The 18,774-nt window shown below is 35.6% G+C and overlaps 1 non-coding gene across 1 annotated transcript; it reads right to left on the reverse strand.

Moving 5' to 3' along the window:
• Positions 1–7,393: 7,393 nt before the first annotated feature.
• Positions 7,394–7,500, reverse strand: LOC140851360 (small nucleolar RNA R71). The gene has a single exon (XR_012134112.1). It is a non-coding gene; the product is annotated as a small nucleolar RNA R71 (small nucleolar RNA).
• Positions 7,501–18,774: the final 11,274 nt, after the last annotated feature.

Below are 18,774 nucleotides of genomic sequence, written 5' to 3' on the forward strand. Positions count from 1 at the left end.
TCTATGCATAGGATCACCAATGATCAATTCTTTGGGGTGATTGTGATCATACCTTCATTCTTTAAGTAGATTATTTAAGCCTTGAGGTTGTTCTTGTTGTTCTTCACCTTCATCCTCTTATTTGTTTTCATGTTCTTCTTCATTTTGAATTGTTGAGTCTTTTAGGATGATCTCTTTCATCCCTTCTATAAGAAGATCTGCATCATCAATACCTTCATTCTTTCTTGAAGGAAGATCGTTAGTTTCATCAAAAACAACATGTATTGACTCCTCTACTACTAAAGTTCTTTTGTTGAAAACTCTAAAAACTTTGCTAGAAGAGGAGTAATCAAAAAAAATAGCTTCATCAGATTTTGCATCAAATTTTTCTAGTCTTTCTTTACCATTGTTCAATACAAAACATCGGCAACCAAAAATATGAAAATATGCAATGTTTGGTTTTCTTCCTTTCCAAAGCTCATAGGGAGTTTTCTTTAAAATTGGTCTAATTAAAGCATAGTTTAATATGTAACATGCCGTGTTAATTGCTTCCGTCCAAAAATATCTTGAGAGGTTGCTTTCACATAGCATGGTACGGGCCATTTCTTCGAGGGTTCTATTTTTTCTTTCTACTATCCCATTTTATTGAGGTGTCCTAGGTACTGAAAAATTATGGTCAATATTTTTTTCATCATAAAACTTTTCAAAATCTTGATTTTCAAATTCGATTCCATGATCACTTCGAATATTTTGAATTGAAAAACTTTTTTCATTAGTGACTTTTCGATAAAATTTTGAGAACACATGAAAAGTTTCATCCATATGTGCCAAAAAGAAGACTCATATAAAACAAGAAAAATCATCAATAATCACAAAGCCATATCATTTTTCACCTAGACTAGTAGTTCTAGTGGGTCCAAATAAATCCATGTACAATAGTTCTAATGGCCTAGAAGTTGAAACAATATTTTTAGATTTGAATGAGACTCTTGTTTGTTTACCCAGTTGGCATGCATCACAAATTCTATCCTTTTCAAAATTTAATTTGGGTAAGCCGGTAACCAATTCTTTTTTAATAAGTTTTGAAAGTGAATGCATGCTAATATGTGCAAGCCTACGATGCCAAAGCCAACTAGTCTCATTAATCTTGACATTCAAGGCTACTAGGCATTGCATGTTTATTTTGAAAAGATCATTCAAATCTACCATATAGATATTACCATGTCTATACCCAACAAATTTAATGCCTTCATCAATAGGACTAGTTACTATGCATAATAAAGATTCAAAAATAACTTTGTATCCTTTATCACAAAATTGACTGATGCTTAATAGATTATGTTTCAAACCATCTACTAATAAAATATTTTCAATATACTTGGAGGGAGTGATACCAATGTTATCTATATCGATGATCTTTCCTTTGCCATTATCTCCAAAGGTGACCATCCCTCCATCTTTAGCATCAGGTGTGATGAATTGAGATTCATCACCAGTCATGTGTTTTGAGCACCCGCTATCAAGATACCATTTTCGATTTGTTCTTTGGGATGCAAGACATACCTACATACAAAAATCAAGTTTTAACTTTAGGTACCTAAGTTTTCTTGGATCCTCTTTGGTTAGTCACAATGGTTCCTTTTGAAACCCATATTTTCTTCACATTAGAATTTTCAGATTTATTAAAAAAATATATATATAATTTGTATCCTACTTTACCACATTTAAAGTAAGTAATATTTGAAAAATTGTTGCATGATGAGTTTACAAAGATATTTTTCAGAAGTTTTTATTTCTTTAAAGGATTATATCCAAGATCGGCTTTATCATAAATAACTTTTTGATTGTCAAGTATCATTTAAAGTTTATTTGAATTTAAAGTAAACTTTTCAACCATTGATTTTAACTTGACAATCTTATTTTTTAAGTTCAGATTTTTTTGAGACAAGATTGATTTTTCATTTGAAATAATCTTATTTTTTTTAGTAAAGATTGATTCTTTGATTTCAATTCTTTATTCTTTACCCCTAGCTTTTTTAGTTCATCAATTAGATCATAAAATGCTTCATAAAGTTTTTCAAAGATAAAGTCATTAGGAGTTTCAGTGTTTATCTCATTTTTATATGCCATAAGGCACAAGTTGACTTGTTCATTTGAATCTTCTTCTTGACTCATCACTTTCACTCCATATAGCCATCATAGCCTTTTTCTTATACTTTTTGGGACCCTTCTTAAATTATGGACATTCAGACTTAAAGTGTCCCGACTTCTTACATTTATAACAAATAAGAGGTTGCTCCTTATCCATCTCTTTGCTATGTTCTCCTTTTGTAGGTGGCCTCTTCCTCATTCCTTATCTTCTTTTCTTCAAAAACTTCTTAAACTTTCTAGTAATGAGGGCCATTTCTTCATCCTACTCTTTATTTTTCGTATCATCGGATTCCTCATCAAGTTGAGCAGTGAATTTGAGGATGATTGTCTTCTTCTTTTTGACATCTTCTTCTTGATGTTGTTTCATGCTTAGCTCGTGTGTCATTAACGATCCTAGAAGCTCCTCCAAGGGTAAGATATTCAGATCTTTGGCTTTTTGGATTGCGATCACTTTGGCCTCCAAAGTCCTTGGTAAAGATCTAAGAATCTTTCTCACGAGATCACTGTTAGAATAAGACTTACCAAGACTTTTTTTTAGACCATTAATAATATCAATAAAATGAGTAAATATTTCAGTTATTGATTCATCATGCTCCATTTTAAAGAGTTCATATTTATGTACAAGTATGTTAATTTTTGATTCCTTCACTTAATTAGTTCCTTCATGAGTTACTTCTAATCTATCCTATATTTCTTTAGCTGATATGCATGTTAAAATATGATTGAATTCATTAGCATCTAGAGTACAATATAAAATATTCATGACTTTTGCATTAAGTTAAGCCATTTTCTTGTCAACCTCATCCCATTCTTTTTCAGGTTTGATTGATTCCACACCATCAATTATTTTAATGGGTGTGTGGTCCATTTACTATGATACTCCACATATCATAGTCAAGTGCTTGAATAAAGATTTTCATCCGAACTTTTCAATAGGTATAATTTAACCCATTGAAAGGTGGAGGTCGGTTTGTGGACTGTCCCTCGACTAGTGAAGCACCAACTTGAGTTGCCATAGATCTTTAGCTCTTTGATGGTTAAATCAAAGTAGGGCTAGAGCACTGGGCTCTGATACCACTTGTTGTCCAACTATGCAACCCAAGAGGGGGGTGAATTAGATTTTTAAAAATTTAAAATTAATCTAGAACCACAAGGATTTAGTAATAAAAGGTAAGTTAGTTGAAGTGAGTGATTTAAGCAAAGTAAAAATATTAGATGCAAGAGTGCAAGAAAAAAAAGAAAATAAGATAGAGAACAAGTAAGCACACCACAAACAATCAAAATTTATAGTGGTTCGGTGCCAACTTTGCACCTACATCCACTCTCCAAGCTCTTACTTGAAAATTCAAATCTACTAAATCGTATTCAACAAGAATACAACGTTGGTACCTCCAACTCTAGCTATTTCAAGCTAGAATACTTATTTTTCGGATACAAGCCAATCCAATATAATCCGATTCAAGGTTCGGATCAACCTTTCCACGTTTTGGAATCCTTCCAAAACTAAAGATCAACTCAAAAATAGAGAATAACAATTAATCACACGAAAATATAAATGTAGCTCTTTTAATGAGCAAATAAAGCTTTAAATATATTTTACACAACAATGAAAAAGCTTTTCTGATTTTCTTCAAGGTTGTTGAAGACTTGAATGAGCTCTTGAGAGATTGGTGAACTTAAAATGAAAGCTTCTTTAACTTCAAGAAGGCTCTTTGCTTAGGACTGAAATGAATGCTTGAAAAACCTTGTTTATTCCCTCCTTTAAGTGCCTTTTATAGCTTCAAATGATGGTGGAGAGTGATCTGGATAGTTTTAGAGCCATTGGAGATCATTAAATGAGCATTAAATGTATCAAAATGAGCTAAAAAATTAGCTGTTACGGAGTTTTTTTATTGCAAGGGTCGACTCATACACATGAGTCGACTCATGGGGTCGACTATTGTGGCACAGAATAGAAAATGATTATTCTATAATTTTGACGTATATAGCAACACAGGTCGACTCATACACAGGGGTCGACTCATGGGATCGACTCAATTGGATGTACCAGTGATTTATGTCACAAATTGACATAAAAAGTATCAATTAATATCTAAATTATCTAACTTTATTAGGAAATTGATACTTGTTATTATATTTTGCAGAAGAAGAGATCATCAATAGAAAGAACAAGAAAAGAAGATTCTAATGGCGCAAATTTTACATAAAATAGAGTTAAATTGACCCAAAAATTGAAGAATGAAGAAAGAAGACTCAATTGGGTCAAACCCGAGTCAAATCAGGTCAAAATTGATCAAAAATTAACTGATTTGGTGATCTGGTTAGCCGCCTGGTCCACAGCAACAGGCGCCTGGACCATGGACCCATCGGCGCATCATAAACCAGCCAATCAGCGAGTCTCGGCTCACCGCAACGCATCGCGAGTCTGATCCACGCGCGCAGTCCAGGGCTCATGAGGAGAGAGAAGAAGGTCCGAAGGGCAATCTGGTAACTTCACATCACTCGATGGTCCGATCTTCTCTGATCAAGATCCAACGCTCCATATTTTTGCACCATCGGACGGCCACCATCGCAGTCGGTCAAGATCCAACCGTAATCAAGGCAATTGAAAGAATCAATAAACACTAGGACAATACGGGATCCTTCTGCAGTGCGATCCAACGGACAAAATCTTCCAGCGCCTTGATCAGACGGTCCGCGACGCATCCGACCTGATCCCATCTCTGCAGCGTGATCCAACGACAGCGCTTCACCCAGATCGTGATCCAACGGCCCAGAATCGCTCCCGGCTTGATTTATTAGATGAATTGGGTCCTTTAGATGAAGATCGGACGGCTGAAACAATTTTTAGGATTTCTTGATGGATTTAAGTACTTTTTGAGCGAGATTTGAGCCCCTAAACCCCACTAACAGCCCTCCAAAATCTCTTAGTCCCACATCTAAAGTTTTGAAAGCCTTATAACCCTCAAATGCCTATAAAAAGCTCCCAAAGGCCCTTGTTTTAATGATTCTTTCCTTTGATCAAGCTTGTAACCCTAGATAGTGGGGTTTTTAGCTTTCTTCTCAAGCCTCGAGCTTTGAGGTTTTTGTAATAAATTTTTTTTTATATAAAATCTTATTTTTATGCAATTTTATCTCTTTACATTATGCAATTTATTTTTCTTGCAATTAGGATAGTTTAATTTATGCAATTTAAATTTATGCAATTAGGTTAGTTTAAATTATGCAGTTTAAATTTATACAATTAGGATAGTTTAATTTATGAAATTAGGGTAGTTTATTTTTCTGTATTTAAATTTTGCAAGTAGATTTAGATCATGTCTAGCTAAGCATCCCTTCTAGAGTTTGCGATGAAGCTAGATCATGAGTAGGGGTTTTACATAGGGTTCTTTCTTTTTCTTAGGGTTTCTTTTTCTTCCTCTTTTGCCAAGAATTTTTGATGAACTACAGTTGGGTCAGAGTCCCTTCATAGTTCATGCTTGATTCAGTGCATAGGAGGAGAAAACCCTAAGGGATCCTAGTTACTACTCCCCTGTAAAGAATCTTGATGGGTTATCGTTGGGCCTTAGTCCCTTCATAATCTATGCTTGGAAAAGACAAGAGGAGTAGTCGTTAGGATCAATAAGAAAAATTCTAGGTAGAATTCCCTAATCTAGATCTAGTGGATTCAAAAACCCTAGATCCTTAGTCTTATTATCTTTAGCAAACAACTTTCGATTTTCGATTTTCGTTAAAGCTCGCTTGAGCATAGATTTGAAAATCATTTTTAAACCAAGTCTCTGTGGGATTGACCTGTACTCGCTGGTCATGCTACTCTGCACACCGTGCACTTGCGATTTTATTTATAAATTTTAAAATTTGCACATCAAGTTTTTGGCACCGTTGCCGAGGATTTGGCATTTTAAATTGTTTTCAAATATTTATTCATCGTGCTTTATAACTCTCTTTCTTTTTCTTTTAGGTTTCTAGATTTAGTTGGTGATTGCTGGAAAACTCAGGTACGCTTCTAATTTTTTTTTTATTATTTTTAGTTAATTACTTTTCCTTTTAGACCTAATCATTTGAATTTACTTAATCACAAAAAAAATAAAATAAAATAAAATAAAATAAAATAAAACAAAAGATATTTCATAATCATGAAGTAAAATATCAAAATAAAAAAAAAAATTCTAAATTAAAATCTTTTACATTCTTGGTCATCTTGTTTATTTGCATTTGTATTTTCATAATTAATCTAAGGGCATCAACCCATTAACAAGATAAGGTGGGGATTTCATTATCCTTCCTTAGCCCAGAAACCATCTCCATCATATTGCATTACCTAGACCTTTAATCTTAAAATCAATTAGACGTCAACCTTAAGGAATTCAAGCTCAATAGGACAAGGAACCCTAAGAGTTCTACCAAGTTTGAGTTGTTTGATTAGTTGGTGTCTAGGCAAGTTCCTGAGGGTGGTATGTTAAATTGGTTTAGTTGCTGGCCTGGCTAACTCGTTTGGTGTCTAGAAAGGCAACGATGAGTGAACCTCCCACCTCTTATACTTATCTGGCTAACTAATTGATCAATCTCCACTTGGAAGGCTTGAAGGGTCATCTTGGAACAGTTAGGAGCTGTCTAGATTTAGGTTAACCCTAGGATAGATTGAGTTTAATTTATTGTTTCACTTGTTTGAAAAAATAAAAAAAAATTTAAAATTTAAATTAATTTGGTTACTTTTCTTTAGATTTAGGACTCCTTAGGATCTTTTCTTTAGAACTTTTTCTCTTTTCTTTCTTTTTCTTATACATAAAAATTTTATAAAAAAAATTATATAAATATCGAGAAACGTACACCTCGTGTGTGGAGAAGAGTGTCGGGTCGTCTAGTTAGAATTGAGTCAATTCCTATTGTTCTAATGGCTGAACCAATCCAACCCATGACCCTTAAGGATTTGTGTTATCCAGTTGGCTCCATCCAACCATCTTGTATCAGGTTGCCACAACCCACAGCTAACAATTTTGAAATCAAACCTCAAATCATAAATATGCTTCTAAAATTCACAGGATTAGAGGATGCTTATATATTTATTAGAGAATTTGAGGAGGTATGTGCAACCATGAAACTGCAATTAACAGAGGATGAGGTCAAACTTAGATTAATCAACTTTGCCCTTAAGGATAATGCTAAGAAGTGGCTTTATAGTCTGTCAAACCATTCTGTCACTACCTGGGAGGGCTTTGTGAGAATATTTTTGAAAAAGTATTTCTCCCATCATAAAACAGCTAGGATTAGGAATGAAATAAATCAATTTTACCAACTAGCTGGTGAATCATTTTGGAAGTACTTTGATCGTTTCAAGAATCTTTTGACCCAATGCCCACACCATGGAATAGAAACTTGGAGACTATGCCAGATCATCTATGAGGGGTTAGATTCAAACTCAAGAACCATGCTAGAGTCCATGTGCCAAGGCCAATTTATGGACAAAGAAACTACTGAAGCTTGGCAATTCTTAGAAGACCTAGCCGAGAAAAATTTACAGTGGAAAACAACTAGGGAACCTGATAAAGCTACACCTTCAAGAGGAGGAATGCATCAAATTCAACCAACCCTAGCATCAGAGGCCAAGATTGCAACCTTAACACGTAGATTGGAAGCCTTAGAATTACAGAGACCAGCCAATGTAAATCAAATATCTGCACCCATGTGTAAAGGGTGCAATGCACCAGACCATGTCTTAGAAGAATGTTCCTACTCGAATGAGTGTGCACAGGTGAATGCCACCTATCAAGGACCATTGAACAATCCTTATGCACCCACATATAACCCAGGTTGGAGGAATCACCCGAATTTCTCATGGTCCCAGAATCCTAATGTAGGCAATCCAAATTTCAATCAGCAAAATCTAAGGTCCAACCCAGTGATGAACAACCCGCCAGGCTTCCATGATAATGACAAAAAAATTATCTCTTTAGAGAAAAGCCTAGAAGCCATGATGAAGACACATACCAGCTTTATGCAAACCATGGGTCAACTCATAAATAATAACACCCAAGCTATAGCCCGTCTGGAAATGCAAGTAAGTCAGCTGGCTTCGACCATTAGTGAACGAGAACATGGTAGGTTACCTAGCCAACCTGAGCCAAATCCTAGGAACCAAAATGGTCCACGACCCCAACAAGAAAACCAAGTTAATGGTGTAAATGCCATTCATACCTTAAGATCGGGAAAACAAATAGACAATAAGGTAGTTGCACTTGATGATATAGAGGACTCATCTGCCGAGTCACCTTCTAAAACTACTACCTTTCAACCTCAAGCACCAGAAACTGAAAATTCACCTAGTCCAGTACTTAAAAGTCCTAGAGCTCCTTTTCCAAACAGACTGAAATCCAATAAATCTGAACATTTAGACAAAATTTTAGAGGTATTTAAACAAGTCCAAGTTAATATTCCTCTTTTAGATATAATCCATCAGGTTCCAACTTATGCCAAATTTTTAAAAGATCTTTGCACTAGGAAAAGGACCACTAATGTACCAAAGAAAGCATTTTTGGCTACAAGTGTCAGTTCATACCTATCTAGCCATGTGCCAATTAAATATAAGGACCCTGGAGCTCCAACAATTTCTTGTGTTATTGGAGAAACCAATATAAAAAAGGCCTTGCTAGATCTAGGAGCTAGTGTGAATATCCTTCTATATTCGGTGTATGAGCAACTAGGATTAAAAAAACTTCAACCTACTGGGATCACATTACAGTGAGCCGATAGATCTCTCAGGATCCCTAAGGGAATGGTCCAGGATGTTCTGATAAAGGTTGAAAATTTTATTTTTCCTATAGATTTTATTGTTTTAGAGACTGAGCCAGTTGCAAATCCTAAAGGACATATACCTGTCATTTTAGGAAGACCATTCTTAGCTACGGCCAATGCTGAAATCAATTGTCGAAATGGTCTAATGAAGTTATCCTTTGAGAATATGACCATTGAGCTTAATATTTTTAACTTAGAACAGGAATCCTCTTCTCATGCTGATGTCAATGTAGTCCAAGATGATATTTATGAATCCATTGACATTAGTGATGATGAAGTCGACCTAGAGTCTAACCCCTGGTTAATCCATGAGTCTGAGGATGTCAATGAAATACTTAAAGAAAATTAGATTAATCAGGAATCGACACTTCCTACTGAACCAATCATTGAGATGGTGAAATCATCACCTAAACCATCGATAGAGGAAGCACCCATTTTAGAACTGAAACCCCTCCCAGAACATCTCAAGTATGCATATCTAGGACCCAAAGAAACTTTGCCTGTAATTATTGCATCAGACCTAGATCCCAAGCAAGAGGAGAAGTTAGTGTCAGTTCTAAAAGCAAATCAAGAAGCAATAGGTTGGACCATAGCAGATATCAAAGGAATAAGCCCTTCTATAGTTCAACATAGAATATACTTAGAGGAAGAGGCTAAACCAACAAGAGAAGCCCAAAGAAGGCTTAATCCAGCTATGAAGGATGTAGTTAAAAAGGAGATTCTGAAACTCCTAGATAGTGGAATAATTTATCCTATTTCTGATAGCTCTTGGGTAAGCCCAGTTCAAGTAGTACCCAAGAAATCTGGGGTAACAGTGGTCCAAAATGATGCAAACGAACTTATCCCAACTAGGACCCAAACGGGATGGAGGGTCTGTATAGACTATAGAAAGTTGAATGCTGCGACAAGGAAAGATCACTTTCCTTTGCCATTTATTGATCAAATGTTGGAAAGACTAGTCGGACAAGAGTTTTACTATTTTCTTGATGGATACTCCAGTTACAACCAAATCCCCATAGCCGCTGAAGATCAAGAAAAGACTACATTCACCTGTCCATTTGATACTTTTGCCTATAGATGAATGCCCTTTGGACTATGTAATGCACCGGCAACCTTCCAGAGATGCATGATCAGCATGTTTTCAGATATGATAGAACGATTTCTAAAAATTTTTATGGATGACTTTTCTGTTTTTGGCCTAACCTTCTCCGAGTGTCTGAATCACCTGCAATTAGTTCTAGAACGATGTAAGAAGAAGCACTTAGTTCTCAACTGGGAAAAATGTCAGTTTATGGTCAAACAGAGAATAGTTCTTGGCCATGTCATTTCTAAAAAGGGGATTGAAGTAGACAAGGCCAAAATAGATCTAATTGCAAGTCTTCCACCACCTAAATCTGTGAAAGAAATACGTTCATTTTTAAGTCATGCTGGATTCTATAGAAGGTTTATTGCCAACTTTAGCAAAGTAGCACGTCCACTGACTAATCTTTTGGCAAAGGATACCAAATTTGAATTTACTCATGAGTGCTTGAAATCTTTTGAATTTCTAAAAAAAGCACTCGTATCAGCTCCAATCATTCATCCTCCTGTCTGGTCTGAACCATTTGAATTAATGTGTGATGCGTCCGATCATGTTGTGGGCGCAATCTTAGGTCAACGGATAAATAAGCTGCCTAGAGTGATATATTATGCAAGTAAAACCTTAAATGATGCGCAGCTTAACTACACCACAACTGAGAAGGAGTTCCTTGCCGTTGTCTTTGCTTTAGAGAAATTTAGATCTTATTTGGTTGGGACCCACACCATTGTTTACACCGATCACTCAGCCATTAGATATCTCCTAGCAAAGAAGGATGCCAAGGCACGCTTAATCAGATGGATTTTGCTCCTTCAAGAATTTGACCTATAAATTAGGGACAAGAAGGGCACTGAGAACGTTGTAGCAGATCATTTATCCCGAATTTCAGTCGCACCATCTAGTGATCCACCCATCAATGAATCTTTCCCAGATGAGCAACTCATGTCTGTGTCTACTGAACCTTGGTTTGCTGATATTGTAAATTATTTAGCCATAGGTAAGATACCTTCTCATTGGACTAAGCAGGATAAATATAAATTTTTTGCCCAAGTGAAGTATTTCATTTGGGATGATCCTTATCTTTTTAAACAATGTCCTGATCAAATTATTAGAAGGTGTATCCCAGATAACGAAGTCATGAATATTTTATCTTTTTATCATGATCAAGTATGTGGGGGTCACTTCGCGTCTAAGAAAACTGCTGCTAAGGTTCTCCAATGTGATTTTTATTGGCCCAATTCGTTTAAGGATGCTCATGAATATTGTAAAAGTTGTGCTCAATGTCAGAAAATGGGTCGAATCACCAAGCGACACATGATGCCACTCAACCCAATCTTGGTAGTTGAAGTTTTTGATGTTTGGGGAATCGATTTCATGGGACCATTTCCAAATTCCTTTGAAAATGAATATATTCTAGTAGCAGTTGATTATATTTCAAAATGGGTAGAAGCAATTGCATGTAGAACACCCGATAGCAAAATGGTCATTAAGTTTCTTAAAAAAAATATTCTCTCCCATTTCGGTATTCCTAGGGCAATCATTAGTAATCGGGGAACCTATTTTTGTAACCGACCTTTTGTAACATTGATGAAAAAGTATAATGTCACCCACAAATTGGCCACACCATATCATCCTCAAACTAGTGGGCAAGTTGAAGTGTCAAACCGACAAATCAAATAGATCCTGAAAAAACTGTTAGTGCCAATAGAAAGGATTGGTCTTTGAAATTAATTGATGCACTTTGGGCATACCGAACCGCTTTCAAGACCAATCTAGGAATGTCTCCTTATAGAATTGTGTTTGGTAAACCATGTCACTTGCCTATTGAGATAGAACACAAAGCCATGTGGGCCATTAAACAACTAAATACAAATTTGAACGACGCTGGAAACCTTAGGAAGCTTCAGTTGAATGAATTAGAAGAACTTAGAAATGAAGCCTATGAAAATGCAAGGATATACAAGGAACGAACCAAAGCATTTCATGATCAATCAATTATGAGAAAAACTTTCAATATCGGACAAAAGGTGCTCTTATATAACTCTAGATTACATCTGTTTCCAGGAAAGCTTAGGTCTAGATGGACAGGATCATTTTTAGTAAAGGAAGTCTTTTCACACGGAGCTGTTGAGATAGAAAATCCAAGTAATGGTGTTATCTTTAAAGTTAATGGTCAACAATTAAAACTATTCTTGGAATTACCTGTCGAGACTGTTGAAGATGCCATGGTTCTTTATGAACCAACTTATTCTGATTAAATTGCTTCGAGGTTTGGTCTGGCTAAAGACATAAAACTTAGCGCTTCTGGGAGGCAACCCAGCTTATTTAATTTCTAATGCTTTCTTTGTTTTCAGTTTGCTTAGGACGAATAAATTAGATAAACTCCATTGGGGACAATGTTGGTCAAGTTGGGGGGAGAGCTTGAACAAAATCAGGTGTTATCATTTTCTTTTCCTTCCACTATGAGTTATTTCTTGCATTTAATATAGTAAAAAAAAAATTGAAATAAATTAATCTAGAAAAGAAATAAGAGTAAGTTGGAAAGTATTTGCTAATAAATGTAGTGAGTCACGGAGAAGATTAGCTGGTTAGACTCTTGGTGGCCTAGGTCATTTAAAGACTATTAGCACTTTCAATTGCACATGCACACTAACAAGGTAAAGTAGGTGTTAATTATAAGGTCAATTAAGGATTTGAGTATTATTTAAATTAGATAATTTTCTCTACACCCCAATTGAAGAAATTTGAATTTAAGGAAAGAGCTACCTGCCTGAAATAAAATACAAAACACAGAGTAAATGTGGATTGCCCTAAGCTTAGTAACCAGGTCTCTTCACCTAAGTCAAGTGTTGAGATTCGCATCAAACGGTGGTGGGAAGGCCAGGATGCTCAGCAAAAAAAAAAAAAAATAAAATAAAATAGTGTGAAAGCTACCTTAGTTCTTTGTTTAATCTGGGATGTATAGAAAATTAATCGAACTAAGTTATAAAAAATGATACAATTGGCCTGTACAAGTTAATACTGAAATACTAAGTTAGTTATCACTCACACAAGTGCTATAAAACTTTAAGTGTACTCTAAGAAAGCTCCTAAGTAGACTGACTACCGATTCTAATTCGAAGCTCATTACTTAGTAATACTAGAAAACTTCTTGAATTTCGATCTTAAATTAATTTGCAAAGGAAGGATCTTTTTGGAATATGATCTTATTTTGGTACATTGCTAAGGGACTAGCAATGATTAAGTTGGAGGGTGTGATTTATGTCACAAATTGACATAAAAAGTATCAATTAATATCTAAATTATCTAACTTTATTAGAAAATTGATATTTGTTATTATATTTTGCAGAAAAAGAGGTTATCAATAGAAAGAATAAGGAAAGAAGATTCCAACGATGCAAATTTTATGCAAAACGGAGTTAAATTAACCCAGGAATTGAAGAATGAAGAAAGAAGACTCAATTGGGTCAAACCCGAGTCAAATCTGGTCAAAATTGATCAAAAATCAACTGATTTGGTGATCTGGTTAGCCGCCTGGTCCACAGCAACAGACGCCTGGACCATGGACCCATCGGCGCACCATAAACCAGCCAATCAGCGAGTCTCGGCTCACCGCAATGCATCGCGAGCCCGATCCACGCACGCGATCCAGGGCTCATGAGGAGAGAGAAGAAGGTCTGAAGGGCAATCTGGTAACTTCACATCACTCGATGGTCCGATCTTCTCTGATCAAGATCCAACGCTCCACATTTTTGCGCCATCGGACGGCCACCATCGCAGCCGGTCAAGATCCAACCGTAATCAAGGCAATTACAAGAATCAATAAACACTAAGACAACACGGGATCCTTCTGCAGCGCGATCCAACGGACGAAATCTTCCAGCACCTTGATCGGATGGTCCGCGATGCATCCGACCTGATCCCATCTCTGCAGCGCGATCCAACGACAGTGCTTCACCCAGATCGTGATCCGACGCTCAGAATCGCTCCCGGCTTGATTTATTAGATGAATTGGGTCCTTTAGATGAAGATCGGACGGCTGAAACAATTTTTAGGGTTTCTTGATGGATTTAAGTACTTTTTGAGCGAGATTTGAGCTCCTAAACCCCCCTAACGGCCCTCTAAAATCTCTTAGTCCCACATCTAAAGTTTTGAAAGCCTTATAACCCCCAAATGCCTATAAAAAGCCCTCAAAGGCCCTTGTTTTAATGATTCTTTCCTTCCGATCAAGCTTGTAACCCTAGATAGTGGGGTTTTTAGCTTTCTTCTCAAGCCTTGAGCTTTGAAGTTTTTGTAATAAATTTTTTTTTATATAAAATCTTATTTTTATGTAATTTTATCTCTTTACATTATGCAATTTATTTTTCTTGCAATTAGGATAGTTTAATTTATGCAATTTAATTTTATGCAATTAGGTTAGTTTAAATTATGCAGTTTAAATTTATGCAATTAGGATAGTTTAATTTATGAAATTAGGGTAGTTTATTTTTCTGCATTTAAATTTTGCAAGTAGATTTAGATCATGTCTAGCTAAGCATCCCTTCTAGGGTTTGCGATGAAGCTAGATCATGAGTAGGGGTTTTACATAGGGTTCTTTCTTTTTCTTAGGGTTTCTTTTTCTTCCTCTTTTGCCAAGAATTTTTGATGAACTACAGTTGGGTCAGAGTCCCTTCATAGTTCATGCTTGATTCAGTGCATAGGAGGAGAAAACCCTAAGGGATCCTAGTTACTACTCCCCTGTAAAGAATCTTGATGGGTTATCGTTGGGCCTTAGTCCCTTCATAATCTATGCTTGGGAAAGACAAGAGGAGTAGTCGTTAGGATCAATAAAAAAAATTCTAGATAGAATTCTCTAATCTAGATCTAGTGGATTCAAAAACCCTAGATCCTTAGTCTTATTGTCTTTAGCAAACAACTTTCGATTTTCGATTTTCGTTAAAGCTCGCTTGAGCATAGATTTGAAAATTATTTTTAAACCAAGTCTCTGTGGGATCGATCCATACTCGCTGGTCGTGCTACTCTGCACACCGTGTACTTGCGATTTTATTTACAAATTTTAAAATTTGCACATCAAGTTTTTGGAGCCAAAAAATAGCATGCCGTTCAGCCCCATTTGACATGAGTCGACTCATGGAGTCGACTCAATTTTATAAACATAATTTTTTTTCAAAATACATATCCAAAAATATTGATATTACCTCCAAAAGATCACAAATCTTCTGTTCTTGCTCTTGAGACTTTCGAGTTAGGACTTGGTGAAATTATGATTTTGCTCCTGAAAAATAATAAATCTTTTTCCAAGTTAAAATTATTAGTAACCCCCTCAAATACTTTGTAATCATCAAAATCATTTCAAGGAGCAACAATGAGTTTGTAAAAGTTGTGTTAAATATTTTGGCCTTCAATTAAAAATATTTGAATACTTGAGTATAGTGTACATCTTTCAAAGATAAAGAGAGAGCAATGTATGCTCCTTATGATAATTTCTTACATATACAGCTTTTCACATGATAACTTCATTAGTCATGCATGATTAATTTGCTATGCATCGAACTTTTATTTTGATTTTATTTCTTGATATCCTAAGAGTTTTGTCATCATCAAAAAAAAAAAATTATTGATCCATGGATTGATTTTAATAATGCCAAAATACTTGAGTACATATAATACTAATATAAGCTTGAAAGTACATTTATAGGAAATTTCTTAATGCTCAAAGGTCGCACACTTAATCAAGAAGAAGCTCTCTTCAAATTAATCAGAGAAGAATTTTTTTAAGATTTTTGACAAACAATGGAAGAGAAGAATCGACTCTAGAACACCTTAGTTGACTCTGGCATGCTCAAAGAAAAATTTGTACATTCGGTGAGTTGACCTTAACATATCTCGAGTTGACTCTACTAAAATAAGAATCGACTCTAATAAAATAAGAGTTGACCCAGAATGATCTCAAAATATAGACAGAAAGCAGTGAAAAATGATCTAAAATCAAATCGACCCTAATATATCTGAAGACTAATCTTAGAAAGAATATAGATAACAGTTAAAATTGGCCAGTTCCCAAGTCGGCCTTAGTTTCTCATAGGTCGACTCCAGCTCTAGAAGAGTCAACCCCAATGGCAACCAAATCAACCCTTAAATGGCCATAATCAAAAGATAAACAGCTATCCTAAGATACCATGTATCACGAGTCGACCTCTGAAGAAGATGAGTCGAACCATGAAGATCAAGAGTTGACTCCTCTGTATCTGACAATTCAAAATGAATAGTTTTGCAAAATGGCTCTAATGGGTAGAAAAGTCTGTAACGGCTAATTTGAGTTGTCTAACTGTCTTTTCACCTCTTTCAGCTATTTCTGGACATGTTTAAGCAATGAATTCAATTGAGAAAAATATTTAAGCACTTCAGAAAAAAAAAGCCAAGAAAGAAGGAGAACTCAAGAGAGCAATCAATTTTCACCTTCTAACACTTAGTTCATTTGAGAAGAGAGGTTGAGTGCATTCATTATGCAAGCTATGTATAGGATAAATCATTTAAAGCTTTCATTTAACCCTCTTTTAAAGCAATTAAAGGGGAAGTCCAAGCATTTAGGAGCATTCATCTGCGAGCTTCCCTGAGCTTTAAAGAGTTTCATTTTTGGGCTTTTAAATTGTTTGTTCATTTTACTCGTGTTGTAGCAAGTTTCTTAGGGAAGAAATATGGGGATTTAGGCTAGCCCAAGCCCATAATTAGATGATTGTATTTGATTAAATCAAGGAGAGCTTAGTTAGGAAGATTGTGGTTGGCAAATCTAAGCAAAACTAACTAGATTTGATTGTGAGCTCAGATAAAACAATCAGACTATAATTAAGGAGTGATTATAGCTGAAATTTTCAAGTGGAAGGTTTCTGGGTGTAGATGTAGGTGCTGAGTTTAGCACCAAGCCACTATAAATTTTATATGTTTATGATTGTGGTTTGCTTTATTATCTTGAATTGCATCTCTTAGCTTATCCTTGTAGTTATTTTTTTTATACACCTTACTTCTACACTTAAACTCTAGTTAGAGAATATAATTGCTTTAAATTTTTAAAGAACCCAATTCATCCCCCCAAAGTTACTGTCTCTGGCAACAAGAAGAGATCAAGCCTACCAAAGAGAGCATTACACATGTGCACAAGGGTTGTGGGTGAAGCTATGGAATTCACCTTGAAAGCAAATTGAGTTCGAGTCTCGATAGCAAATAGGCAATTAACCAGAATGTGTTCAACATCTTCCAATTCACCACAAAGATCATAGTAAGCATGCTTTAGAGTCAACAACCCCCTATACATAAGCTCCACTTTGCACGATAGCTGATCCTAACATAACCTTCCACCAGAATAGCAACAACCGAGGACCAGCTTTCAATCTCCACAACTTTGAAAAATCACGAGTAGCGAGCATTAGTGCATCATCGATCTCTGAATTAGTAATAGATCTTCGATCTAATAGCTAATTATATATATCACAAACCTTGACTGAAGGTTAGCCCATTTTGAACCATACTAGAACATCCTGATATGGCACAATCGAAACTGAAATAGAATCAATGATAGTCACAACCTATTTACCAAACAGAGCTTTAATTAATTAATTTTTTCATTGGCCATTTTGAATCAAAGTGGATACTGTGGAGTCAACGTATAACAATGAGACATCAAGAGGTATAGGAGTTTTATTAATTGAAATATTGGAAATCCAACTATCCTGAGATAGATCAATTTGAAACTCATCCCCCACCAATCATTGCAAATCCATGTTCAAATAAGAGGAATGACTAGTAAGAGTCTTTCAAATAGCCGATCCCTTATGCCTGCAAAGATAGTCATCCCACAAACCATAAAAACCATACTTAGCATGAATAATAATAGATGCCCAAAAGAGTTCGGATTCAATACTAAGTATGCTGCTAACTGAACAATGAAAGCTACATGATGAAGTCATAGATCTTGGATACCCAAGCCGCCTTGTCTCTTTAGCTTACACACAATGTCCCAAGACAGCAGATGAAGACCGCAATGACTAATTTCATGCACTCATAAGAATGACTTAAAAACTTTATGAATGATGTCAATGACACGATGTGGAACAGTAAAGTTGGACAAGATATAAAGCAATATAGATGAGAGAACCAACTTCAATAAAACAACCCTTCCAACTTGTGATAGAAGTCTCCATTTTTACCCATCCGGCTTAAAGCTAATGTGGGAGATCAGAGATGAATAGTCGGTTACTTTCAATCTTCTTTCAAATATTGGGGCACCAAGATAGGAAACCAAATCCAATCTCATCAGCACCTGTATGATGTTAAGAATCTTGCTCTAGATACCATGATCAATCTTGGGGCTAAATAGAATTTGTAACTTGGAAAGGTTTATATGTTGATCTAATTATGAATAGTAGGAATGCATCATTTCTCTGATTGCCACTATTTTAGAAACAAAGGCACGCATGATGATAAATAATTTATCTGCAAACATAAGATGAGAGATGTCAGGCCCAACTTATTCGAACTAAAGGTTTCAAGGGTTCCACCATCCACAACTTGATGAAGAGCCAAGGAAAGCATGTTAGAACAAATCACAAATATAAAAGGCAATAATGGACATCCTTGATGAAGACCCAAAGAAGAAAAAAACTAACAAGAAGGAGAACTATTCAGCAGCACAAAGCATTTAGGACAATAAACACAACAGAGAATCCAATCAATAAAATCATCATGGAAACCATAGTGGTTCAAGACAGCACTGGAGT

The sequence above is a fragment of the Elaeis guineensis genome, chromosome 8 (assembly GCF_000442705.2).
Source record: "Elaeis guineensis isolate ETL-2024a chromosome 8, EG11, whole genome shotgun sequence".
Lineage (NCBI taxonomy): Eukaryota > Viridiplantae > Streptophyta > Magnoliopsida > Arecales > Arecaceae > Elaeis > Elaeis guineensis.